Source organism: Balearica regulorum, chromosome 7 (assembly GCF_011004875.1).
Source record: "Balearica regulorum gibbericeps isolate bBalReg1 chromosome 7, bBalReg1.pri, whole genome shotgun sequence".
Classification (NCBI taxonomy): Eukaryota; Metazoa; Chordata; class Aves; order Gruiformes; family Gruidae; genus Balearica; species Balearica regulorum.
In genome coordinates, this window is record NC_046190.1 from 19,042,689 (window position 1) to 19,055,964 (window position 13,276).

Consider the following 13,276-nt stretch of genomic DNA (forward strand, 5'->3'; position numbering starts at 1 on the left):
ACAGAATTGAAGAGCACTACAATGGATAAATTATGGTCCCACTAACAGCCTAAAATAAGAAATGCCCTAATATTTTAACCCTTCAGGCTTAAAATAGCTATATTACAGTCTAATTTTTATACTTAACCATGCCCAAAATACAGGAATTCTACTGCAGAGTCAGTATGACTCCGTGCAGTGTGAGTTGTCAGCAGCTTGACTTCTGCACCCACCAAACAGACCTCACGTGTATGAATAAACAGAATCGATACCAAACCAGCAAGCACTGAAGGGAAGAGACGTTCTTTGCCTGTTGTTCTCTCTGCTATTTGCTGATAGTAGAGGAAGAGGCTTAGGAAGTATGCTCTCTACTGGTTTTGGACGCTTGTCCTCCGCTGAGCAGGGGACCCCTCCAGATCACTCGACATCCATGTACACATTTCCCCGTGCCTAGGCACTCCTAATGGTTTTCTAACTTCCTTTACCCTCTGATACTTGTGAACAGAAGACACTTGCAATTCTCACTTCTCTGCAGATGTCTGCATTCCTTCATGATGTCTGTGCCTCCAACAGTCAAAGCAGAGTTGATCTCCTCCTTTTTAATACTTGCGTTGGAGTCCACATTGGGATTCAAGGAGGAACAATGACAGGGAAAGTTCTACTCAACTACTTGGCTGCAGATGCTGTCTTTGAAAATGTCACTGCCAAACTCTCACTAGTTTCTTCTAAGAACATACATAAACTTAGATTTTTTTTCAAAGGCTTATACTTAGATCAAACACTGTTCTATTTTCACAAGAACAGGAAAAATACATTCGTAATACAAGGGCAATAATTAAGCCAAATTTGAAGTCCTGGGTTAATGAAAAGGTTACAAAAATCTGTTTAACTGGGCAAAATGACAACTTTTCCCTAATCTTGTTCTTGGAATTATTTAATAACTGACAATTTTAGAAGTGATTCAAGGCAAGGTCTACGATAACTTAACTATGGTAAGTACAAGCAGTACTTGTGGTTAGACTTTATCTACAGACATATTCAATATTGGCATAAAGTCAAATGAAGCAACTGAAGTTTAGGTTGCAGCAGTTTTCATCAGCTCAGGCTAAAGTTCTAAATTATTTGTATTTTTATGGCTTCTACCTTGGATTCATGAGACTCAAGACACTTCCTCAGACAACATACAGTAAAAATGACATGGTAAGCAGCTATCACCACTGGTGAGAAATACAGGAAATTTCTTTTCAGTCAGCACATTACCTGTCAATGTTATCACACATTACCCCCCAATAAAGATGGAAACTGTAAATCCAAAGGCCCAATGTTCAGCAGATCTTTGCAAATATTTTTATATGTGAGAAATCTAGATATAGAACAGCTAGATGGGAGAAGCAGGGAGAGTTCTCCACTGCCAAAAAAGAAGTCAGATGCAGAGTCTGCACCTAATGGTCCCAAACCAGAGAACATCAAACTTGCTCCAGCAACGCATGTCCAAACCCACTTCTAGTACAGCAGCCTAGTAAGTATCCAGAAACGAAGGTGCCAGAATGAATTCCATGAGAATGTTTTTCATCAGAAAATTCCACCTCTCACTTCTCAGTTCTGATCACCAAGTCAATGCTGGAAACGAGGATTCATAGATCTTCTAGATATCAAAACTGATAGACTTACTGGAGATGCTGCCTCTACTGCATGATGGTACTCCAGCTAAAGCCTTCTGGTGGTAATGAACTGTTTTCTTTCTGCCCACGATGGAGCATTACCTCACAATTTCTCCCTATACTAACATCTCCTTTGTTTTACAGGTCATAACCACACTTTTCCCTCAAATTAGCTATTTGATTGCTACAATTATAATAGACTCAAAGCAACTATTCCCAACTTGTCCTAAAACTACAGTTAACTGAACAGCAGAGCTGATCTAACGGACCAGTTGTACCAAAAAAAGGAAGTATTACTCCAGAGCTCATTGATCTATCTTTAAGTCCATTTAACATACTAGCCCAGCAGAAAACTTGGTTTTCTTAGTTTCTTGCTGGGTAAGTTAAACTTATTTTGGGGTTCAATTACTGCCAGAGGTCCGATAGCATAAGAGATAGCAGCAGCAGTGACTCGTTCAATAGCAGTGACTTTAAATGCCTTCTGAAACCGCACCCTTAGTTCAAGATTTGCTGCTATTCTTTGAGACCTGAAGAATGGCCTGTGTGCTGAACAGTTTGTGTGTTTTTCCCTATGGTATTAGTTGCTGTAATAAGAGCTATTATACCTTGAGTAGCCAGGTGTTATAGAAAAGCTCCTCTGTTACAAGTTTGTTACTGGTTTCATCCAGCTTCACACTGAATTCACTGGAAAAACTCCTCTGCAATTAAGGGAAATTTTGAATTGTAGACTAGTCCCATGTAAGTTTACGTTCTAAATTTTCAGCAATGAATACACAAAAGTTACATATCAATAGTAGATTTTAAACACTTGCCTGTGTGAGGCACCAACTGTCACTGAGTACATTATTTCAAATACATCCATTTGCATTCTGTGATCACTGTCCACACAAAACACTTGTAAATTTTGGTAAATATGTATTTGGGATGAAAGCATGAAAATTTACTTTATCTATGATATATCAAAAGAGTTAAGATGGAAAGCTGAAAAATATTGGTTTGATTAAGCAGCTCTTCAAAATCACTTTGTATGCAGGGAAATTCTACAGCCAGAATCAACCAAGAGTACTTAGTCAAAATATCATTTATATCACATAAAGGATCTTTTGTCTCTGCAGCTAGTACTGATGATTCTTCAAAAAAGTAAATAACAATTTTATAAAACCATAAAAGAAAGAAACATCTTTAACTTCATTCAATCCACACATTGGCTATTTAAGAGCTGATCTTCCATCTGAAAAAAGAACTGTGTTTTCATTATGAAATTAATCAAGAGCCTGGTTTCTTACATATTCTGTTCTTCTTGAGGGAGGAAATAGATGTAATTGCACTTGCTTTAATTAGTGGTGATGCTTCTCTAAGAATCACTCAAGACTTTTATCTCAAGATCAACTACTTCTTTGTGGCAGAGAGAGTTTATCTGTCTGTCAGATCAGATCAGTAGTAACTAGCACTGAAATCTATCTTCAGAATATATAATTTTTTATTTTATTACTTCAATGTGCTTTGTTAGTACACAAAGATTTTAATACAAGTAACACAATGCAAAAAGTGATCTGAAAAATTCTATCTAAGAAACATAAATAGATAATCCCAACACATTTTACGTCCCAAAGAAAAGTGATAATTTCTCTTTTGGGGACTTCGAACACATACTGGTATAATCTAATAAAAAGACTTTCCTATCCAAATTAAATGAATAAGGTGATAATATTTTACCAGTATCATTAAAAAGGAGAACCAGAGCTAGGAAACGTAATGTAAAGTCTTCTGCTGTTGAAAGGAACTCCCATGCCTTTTCTTTCTTCTATGTACAGCTTCAGATGCAGGAAATTAATACCTTGTAATAGGACATGTCAACAGTATTACATTGTATTGTTACATCAGCAACTGCTAAGGAGACTCAGTGTTGACTTGGACAGCTGCTTTTATGAATCAAGCCCTGCTATCGATCAAGACCAGTTAGAAATTATGATCATACAAGTAATTTCAATCTGCAGGTACTTCCTTTCTGCATCACAAATTCACAAACTAAGAAAAATGCAGTGATTAGGAAAATGCCAAGACTGGAAATCGAGACTGTTCCATAACAGGAACTTTTTCATGGGTTAGGATGCTCGTGCTTTCATGAAAGCTACACATAACTGGGCCAGAATACACATTACAGCCTATGTTCTTGTCTTATATTAGGGTGTTTTTTAAAAGCTCTTATTTACATGAATTATCCCCATTTTAAAATGACTGAAACAAAAATTAAATGTCTATAGGCAGATGAAAACATAAGAATTAATCCAAGTGTGTTCTTGTACATCCACACTATCTGTATGAACACATATTAAAATACTTTCATTTCTTATATGATGGTAGAAATTCTTTTAAAAAATGTAAATGTTAATGCATATAAAAATGTTCCATTTTATAGTTCTAAAGAGAAATCTCAGATATTCTACTTCTGCAAATTAGTTTGTCAGCTGCAGCCACTGGGAAATACATGTTACTGTCTCATAAAAAGTCACAACATCATCTCTATATGATCATACAACTCCTAGTTCACAGCTGTTGCAAACTAAGTTGGGTATTTTCTTGTTTTGTTTGGTAAAATGGAATTCATTAGTACTGACTGAAACTGCTACAGAACAATTATATTAGTCCTGAAAAAGTAATCCATGAACATTAACACTTTTAAAGATCACTGCAAAGAAAAATTAATATAAAGGTACCAGGTAACACTACACTGAAAATCCATGTATTTCTTATACTTTGATATAGTGCCAATGTGAAATCACCCTTGTAATTACAAGGTGAAGATAAACTGCCTCTCTGTCATCAAGTTGTGCCACAGCATTTAGTTCCTCATGGAAGAAGTCAATTGTAGCAACTTCATCTGTCTGTAACAGTGTAAGCAGTCTCTTATCTCCACATCTCTGTGAAGAGAACCAGGATAGCTGGTACAAAAAGAACCGCGTGATTCCAAGTCCACAACTGAACTTCTGAGTAGAACTGAACTTCCACTCAGGGTACCACAGGGTGTTTTGGCTACACAAGAAAATCACCATTTTTTTTTTTTTTTTTAAGAAGAACCAAAAGATACTATGAAAATTACCACCAATCTGTCCCTTACAGAAGTTCATCACATTTGAGAATTCCTGTGAGATTTTTCCTGCTGAACTATGTTAAAACAAAATCGAAGTCTTATTTTTTCTTAGGGCTTAATTTTGCTCTTGGTGGCATTCACAGTCTCCCTCACTGGAGCTTCACATGAGTCACAAAAATGTGAATACAAATTTCATTTGTACTGTTGTCTATTTGGAGTCATATTTTACTTATAGTGTTGGTCTTTGGACAAATGTTCTATTAAAACTGCAGAAGAGTTGTTTTGTTTTTTCTTTGCACTGGGATAGAAACACAGTAAAGATTCAGGCAAAAACATCAAAAAAGAAAGCTATTATTTATTACTTATTTCCATAGAGACCAGAAGACAAATCAGCCAGGATACTGAAGTGCTGCAAATTTTACAAATACAGAATGAATGACAAAGTGTTCTCCAAGAGCTCATAATACCAAACCTAAGCTGTAACAGGTGAACTAAACAAGCATGCAGGGTGGAGTTTGGAAGATGGGAATTATAAACTGGATGCAAGTAATTCTATGGCAATTACAAACTATAGCCCTCCCTGCTAGTATCAGATTGTACTCACTGATTCAGCTGTCTGCTATCCGTAGGGACAGAGCCATACATTTTTCTAAGGAAGCAGATAACTGCCAGAAAAATTGCCAGAAACAATGCATCTTTGTCAGAAAATAATTTTGTAATGCAGCCATCAATAATATGCATAAATTTCCTGATTCATACCAATGAATCAGGAAAAAAACACAGCTTCACCATTTAGGTCCTGACACTATTTCTTGGTACATCTCCACAACTGATTTAGCGCGTAGTGTGTAAGAAGGGTTCTTTTTTGACAAGAATTTGCTTTGAGTAGAAGTGGTATGACTACAAAGTGGTTTTCCTCCTTGTGGAAGAACCAATACTGAAGGTGTGCACAAGGGGTCACCAAAGGCACCCCACTTGCAGCGTGGATACTTGGTTCTTCAGCAGTCATTACTCAATGCCCATGTGGTACACTCTTTAAAACTACTAGTGCCAACTCAACTGCCATTGAAGATTCAACGTGGGAAAGCAGTTTGCAACAACTTGAAGCCTGGTGCCTCCCTCTCTGCGATGCATCAGTCAGCAATATAACACTGTCTTAAGGAAGTGAAGATCCTCCCAATAACTTTTACTCTCATATTTAACATCTTCTGAGAAAGTAAGTCTTCTTGTCTTTTCCTATTTAGGTCTTTCATGAAAATAGGATTATTATGGCAAATTAGCAGGCTATTTTTTCTTTAAATTTCAGCCAAACCTCTAAACACATATAAACCAATGACAAAGGAAGAAAATTATTCCATACAGGAAAGAAATGACCAATGCACAGTAGCAAATGAACAGTTTGGCCAGATGTTAGGAAAACTGCTGAGACATGCATGAATTCAACTATTAATAATGGGATAAATGGTTTCAGCTTTAAGTAACCGGTCAAAAATATTTGTTTCACATGTAAGAACTAATAGCAACAGCTGTTGAGACCATAGTGGTCAAGTAACACTATATATCTTTCATTCCAGAAGTGTCCTACACTTGACAGTGGACAATTTTTATTTTATAAGCAATAATTAAGATAGAGACAGTAACACTGACATTTTCTACGTGCACACACGCAGCTAGATATACAGTCTTGTCATAGTACAGTGGAGCTTGCTGACAGAGCTACAGCTGCTCTGCTCATTAAGGGCTTCAGTCCCGAAGTCTGTCAAGCTGGTACTTTTCGTGGCACCACATTTATTGGAAAAATGTAAAGAGTAAAACCCAATAATCAGGAAAATAAGCTTCATTGTAGGAAATGTCTAAGACACTATCCGCCAATGTTCAAGAACAGGTTAGTTACAACTCTAATATACAAACCAATACAAAGTGATACACGTTGGTACAGTATCAACTTTTCCTAACTATTTTCTTAATATTTTAAATATTGAGACTAGTAATAGAAATTAAACTTCTTCCCAGACAACTGCAACAAATGTTTTTAACTGAGGATTTGAGGACCAAATCACCCCCAGGTCAATGTGCACTTGGTGCAAAGTTTTCAATAGCTGAAGAAAGGATTCTCTTTTTCAACACCAGCAGTATGTCCTTCAACAGGAATAGTTCAAAACTTTGCTTGGGACTGCTGCACCTGTCTAGAAAGGGTCTTTAAAGCAAAAACTGCGAAAAGGAAAGAATTTTTTTTTTTCCATTGGGATGTTAACCATTCACTTCTAGTTGAGATAGCTAGAAGGACAGATGAAGTGGCTGTTGGCCAAGTCTTTCAGAGCACAGAATCTGCAAAGCATGCGATAACTTGAACTATTTTTTAAGCAAAATACTATTCACTTCAAATAAGCATTATAACTTCATCTCTTTTTTTTTCTTTTTGATAAAAGGCAGTGCAAGATTTGATATATGTTCATAAATTTATCATGTTAAGAACAAGGCCTGTGTATGCCAACATAGCAAAAAACAAGACACAAAGTTCAGGCTCCACTTCTATCTGCATTGTGCTCCGCTCTTCTCAAAGTTCTGCTGTGCATCCTACAGTAATCTGCTTATCAATCCTAAACACGGAGTTGCACAGAAGCAACCTTAAACCATTCCATTTTATCTCACTTTATTTTGCACATTCTGCAGGCTTAAAAGTGAAACCTAGAATTTTTCACTTCTACTTTGAAGCCCAGTGCATATATAGAACAGGGGGAAAAGGCTAGAGCAGAATGGTGGGTCCACTTTCAGTATTATTTGCTTTACTGCTTTCAGCTGAGGTCTGGGCACACAGAATGCGGCACACAGCGTATGTTTCTATCATTTTTATGAGGAAATTAAATAAAAAAGGATGAATGCTATTTGACTGTCGATTTAAATGCATAAATAAAATAGCATTTTTTCCTGTTTGTTAACTTGACCACCCAATATGCCTAACTTAAGAGAATCTCTATTACAAACAATGTGTTCACAGTCATGTGCAGTCTTAACTTGGTTAACTTCAGAAGTTTCTGATGGTGAGGTGTTAAAAGCCACACAATGAACCCTGAAGTAACACAGTTTTCCCACAGTTTTTAACTGCTCCAGTCCTGTAATTAATGTTATAAAACTGGTTTGGAAGTGCCAGTGCACTCAGTTCTAGACAAGGAAAAATGGTAACATCCACTTCCCCCCACCCCCCCCCCACCCTTTCCATGACTGATTTACTCCTCCATTCCAGTTTGGAGGATGACTAGAGGTACAAAACACAGGTAGCTAGATAAAGGATACCTGATGCCAAAGGAGATATACTTTTATATTGTAAAACCAAGTGCTTGCATGTGTAAAAGCACTACCTCCCTGATGTGAACAGTGACTTCGTTTCTCGACAGTGGCAGGCATGCTCATAAAAAAAAGGGGAATTAATTTTGTAAAATTCATCGTTCTACCTCTGTACAGGGAGAGATAGATATGTCCAGAAAACATGGAGGACAGAAATTCCACTTTAGAACCAAGTCGGAGTTGAAAGAAAAACTATATATAGGACCCAGCCTCCATCCCATTTACAAGAGCAACAGGCAAGAGAATCATGAACAGAAGTCTACCTAGGCACAACTCTAACATGCTTATTAAATAAACTAGCTTCATTTGTTTTCCAAATATGTATTTATATATTTTTAACAGAGACTAACTATTTTTGCTTAACAAAACTAAGCAAAACATCCCAGACTAAAAGCATCTGGGACCTGTCTTTGGCTTCAGGGTATGGACATAATGTGATACCATTTCAGGGTTTTTTGTTTAAATTTTATTTTAAATTAATACACTTTGAATAACCCATTTACTTAAATCTTACCATTAATATCCCCCTTTTGAGAATTTCACTAAAAGAAAGGTAGCAAGTTGATAAAGGAGGAGGTTACCATTCAACCACTGAGCCATGAAAACAGCAACTGAGTGTTGCAAAACTTTCACAGCTCACAAACGAGCCCCAGGAAACCTGATGGGTTTCTGAGCTCTTACATCCCATTGCATGTCAGAAACTGACACTAACCTTTCACTATCTACAGCAACAACGATGCTCCCTCACAGTTGTGAGTGTATGAGAGATGATTCACTTTTATTCCATGGAACTGATGATTCATTCAATCGTCTCCAGATCATGCTAACATACTAAACATGCACATAATGGCAGCAAAAATCAAGTTCTTAAACTTTGTTCTGCTCAAGTGCCTTTTTTTCTGTTTTAGTTTTGTTTGTTTGTTTGTTTTTTGACAGAGAGAGAGAGAAAAGAAGAAATCAAACACCCGAAGAGGAACGAGAACAGGTTATGTTTCTGCTCACAGGCAAGGTTTGGGAAACACACCCAACCCACGTGTAAAACGAGCTGCCGCGTTTCACCGGCGGGCTGCGAGGTGAGCTCCCCGCCCTGCCCGGGCCGCCCGCTCCGGGCCAGCGCTGCTCCCTCTGCGCCGGTACCCGGTGCGGAGAAGGCACGGCGGACCGGCGTTGTGTTCCCCCCCCGCCACAGAGAGGACTTGTGCCTCTCCTCCTCCGGTGACATCTTATATAATAAGCCAAGCTAATCACGACGGAAGCGAGCCAAACTGCCACGGAGCATTAGCCAGGGATAATTACCCGCAGGAACAGGCGCTTTGGACCAGAACCTACACCTCGCTAACTAGCCGCCCAGGCGCCTTGCTAGAAAAATCCTCGCAGGGGTGGAAACGGCTCCCGCAGCAGCCAGACACGAAGCGCTCGTCACCCAGCCGCGCTGCGCGCCGTCCCCCTCAGGAAGCTACAAGCATCGCGAACGGCATCAGCCTCTCCCGAGCGCATTCCGCGGTCCCCGCCGGCAGCCAGCACCACCGCCCTGCCCGCGCCGCAGCCGGTTCCCTCCTTAGCGGCGAATTCGAGGAGAAAGTTACTCGGCAGCCCCTGCCCCGGGCGGCCCCCTCCCCGCCGCAGCGCAGTTCAAGAGCAATGTCACGTTCAACAACTTGTTATGACACATGATTCCGCCGCCCCCCCCCCCTCTCCCCGCACGCATCCACACCCCGCCGCCTTCCTGCCTGCCTGGCGGCCCCTGCCCGCCTCTGCCGCCGGCCGGCTCGGCGGGCCCCTTACCTTCCCCCTCGAGAGGCCACGGGCACCCGCGGGCGTGTGCGGGAGTGGGGTGCGTGTGGCAGCGCGGGCGGCGCCGGCTGGGCGGGCGGGGGGAGGGGAGGGCGGTTGAGGCGGTTGGGCGGCGGGAGCGCGCGCCTCGCCGGAGTTGTTGGCGGGCGGCGGGGGGAGGCTGCGGGGCGGCGCGGGGAGCGGGCGGGAGCGGCGCGGAGGGGAGAGCGGGGGGCGGAGGAGTTTCCCGGGGCTTGTTTACGCATTGCCGCCCCGCTCGGTGCACGCACTTCACTCTCTGATTGGACACAAACTGGGGCACAGCCTGGCTCAGGCGCTGCCGGCCCGGCAGCGCGGCAGCCCACGGCGCGGCTCGGCCGCCGCTGGAGCCCCCGCCAAGCTGCGCCGCGTCGAGGCACGGGGAGCGCCGCCGCTGCCCCACGGGCTCCGCCAGCGCCCGCCGCCGCCGCCGGCCGCCCTCCCTCAGACGCTGCTCGGCCGCCGCCTCTGCGCACGCTCGGCGCTCTGGCGGGGGCTCCGGAGGCGCATGCGCCCCCGCGGCTGCGCATGCCCATTGAGTCGGCGAGGCTGGCGCCAAGCCGCTGTCCGTTCTCTGCCCTCACCTCCCGCTGGAGGCCGGTGGCGGGGTCGCAGTGGGAGTTGGGGGGGGGGGGGGGGGGCGGCGGGTCACAGTTTCGGGAAGTTCGGCTCAGCGGCCGGGGGGGGCGCAAGAGCGTCGTCCGCCTCTCTCGACGGGCTGAGGACGTGACCGAGTGGGGACCGGCGGAGTTGTGCGCCGTGGTGGTCGCGGCTCTCCCCTCTTCCTGCGCTTCCCCTGAGCGCTACGTAACCGGCGGTGTCAGCCGCGGCCCCGCGCTGAGGGCCCGGGGCTGGCGGGGCGGGACAGCGTCGTCCGTGCCGGCCTGTGTCGGGTGAAGGCGCATGCCCTTGCTCGTGCCCCCCGCGTCTGTCAGTGATCACGTCTGGGAAGGAGAGGCGTCGCCTCGGGCTGCTCCGCTCCTTGTTCGTAGTGAACGCCTTTCCTTACCAGCGAGATGTATTTGCTTTCTCCGGCTCCTGCCCAAGGACCGGCCCCCGGCATGTAACGGGAGCGGCCGGGGAGCGCCGCTGCCCCTTTCCCGCCCCACCCGGGCAGGTGCGTCCCCCCGAGGGGCCTCCGGCCACGCGTGTGGCTGTCCCGGGGGTTCGGTTCGGGACAAGAGCACACCGTTACCAGCCAGTGAGGGCAATGACCTTTCTTCTCATGCTACTAGCACATCGGATCAGGAGAACTTCAAAGTTTGGGTGGTACGCGGGCACAGAGTATCAGGTGCAGAGCGTGCGTCCTCAGGCAGCGAGGTTTACTCTTCTGTGAACAGCCACTGCACAGAAATACCACGTTATTCCTGTTTGTGTAGGCAAAAGGCCATTGCAGCAATGGGTGTTTTCTCCTTAGTTTATTTCTGCTGTGCTGATCGTGACTCATATCTTATCCTTGGTAATTTCCAGTGAAAGAAATAATTTTAACCAAGGAATTAATGAAAATATAACACGATTGTATGACATTACTCATGTATTCATTAATCCTAATTAAGTGACTCCTCACCATTCCTTTTACTCCCATCCCACAGTCAACAATGGCAATAAATGTAATATTAAAATATATGCCATGAGAGCTCTTTGCAATAGAAATCCCCAATTTGCAGTCTTGGTATACACCACAGGAATTTCCCTGACTCATTTTCAGATGAGTAAGCTACTCAAATCAAGTTTTCCTGAGATTTAATAGTAAAACACTCAATTCCTCTGGCTGGTATAATATTCCCTGTAACCTGTCTGATGTTGCGTCTTGCATGAAGTTTGGGATAAGGCCCCTTGCAAGAACTGTTTTCCTGCAAGCCAGTAGAGCAATTGGCCAGCAATCGGGACTGCTGATGCTAACTTAAAGCTGAGCATTCACCTGCAAGTTAGCACCTTTCACGAGTTCAGCTTTCATTCTTAGATGGAAAGTAAGAGAGCAGTTTTGAAGGGCTTACTTTATCCATGGTGCTTTCCAAGTAGCACTGCATTAAAAAAAAAACCAAACCCAAAACATTATCTAGGGAAGAGTTCTCTTGTGCCTACTTAGATCTTTTTCATTTTAACTACTTCAGGCCTTTCTGGGAGCACTTACCAGGATATCTGAGTTTAAGATGCTTTAGCATCATCTGACCAGGTCACCACATCACATTTATTTAGACATCAATGTGCACTGTAAGTGGATATTCTGAGGATTTGCTGGTCAGACTAGTGCTCATCTTGACTGCCAGGTCAGCTGTTGGCTATAATTGGGTTTGTGGTAATCAGCCAGATTTGTCATATCAGAGCAGTGCTCAACTCCTTTGTGTTTATACTGAGTGGGGGGTCACACAATGCACAGAATAATTTTAGAGATTAAAAGAAACTTCACTGAAAATAAACTAGGCTGTTTATCCTTTATTGCATCAGGCTCACTTAAAACTCAGATGTATCTCAATTGTTTACCTGGGTTCTATCCTTAAAAGTTTTGGGGGGATTTTGTTTGGTTTTGTTTTGAGGGGTGGACAAGTAAAAATTCTCACTATAAGCTTTCATTTGCAGAAAATAGAGATACTCTGGATCATAAGAGAACATTTCCAGAGAAAGACAGTGGTTCTCACTGAGGTCTTTGTTTATCTTGGAAAAGGGCAGAAAGAGAAAAATTCCTTCCCGTATGTGAAGGTACTTGAGCACTCAGTGATTTTACTGGAAAACAAATCCTATATTAAAACTTCTGAGAGCTCCCATTTCTGGGAGGCAGGATAACACCAAATTGTAACACCTAGAGAGAGGACTGTGAGTGAGGAACAACTGATGCCTGCACTGGAGTCACAGAAGAAACCATGCTAGAGGATGGCCAAATTATTGTCACAAGTACAAAATGTAGCTACCAGTGACAGTCTAGATGTGGCAGGACAGAGCTCAGAGCAGATTAGCTTTCTTTACAGCAAGGAAAGCATACAATAAAACCAATGCAAAACACAATTCAGGATTAAGATGGTTGTCTCACCAAGTGTTCTCTGTCTACCTAAATGATGGATGTGGGGTTCCCGTTTCAAAGTTTTCTTCGCAGCCAAGAGGGCCACAGATTTAAATATAACTACATAAATATAATAGTAAATTTAGATGAAAGTTTATTTTCTCACATTTGCTTGGCTCCTAGGAGACACCAAATAGCAAGAGACCAGTAATCGAAGCACGAGACTTGGCACCACTCGCTCTATTTGTTGCAATGTAAGACATAGAGGTCTAAATCCATTAAGCGGCAGTGAAAACCTCAACTACAGATTCCAGTTTTATTCTATATTTTTATATGATACTGAATTTTTAGTGTAAACAGCTTTTACATCTTCACAGTAGACTCTGCATA

The 13,276-nt window shown here is 42.6% G+C and overlaps 1 protein-coding gene across 1 annotated transcript in view; it reads right to left on the reverse strand.

Annotated features, from left to right (window-relative positions):
- The window catches only part of PCGF5 (polycomb group ring finger 5), a 70,860-nt gene extending 60,600 nt beyond the window's left edge, over positions 1-10,260 (reverse strand). Inside the window, 1 exon segment of the mRNA XM_075758275.1 lies at positions 9,862-10,260. The gene's annotated coding sequence lies outside the window, so the exon portion shown is untranslated.
- Positions 10,261-13,276: the final 3,016 nt, after the last annotated feature.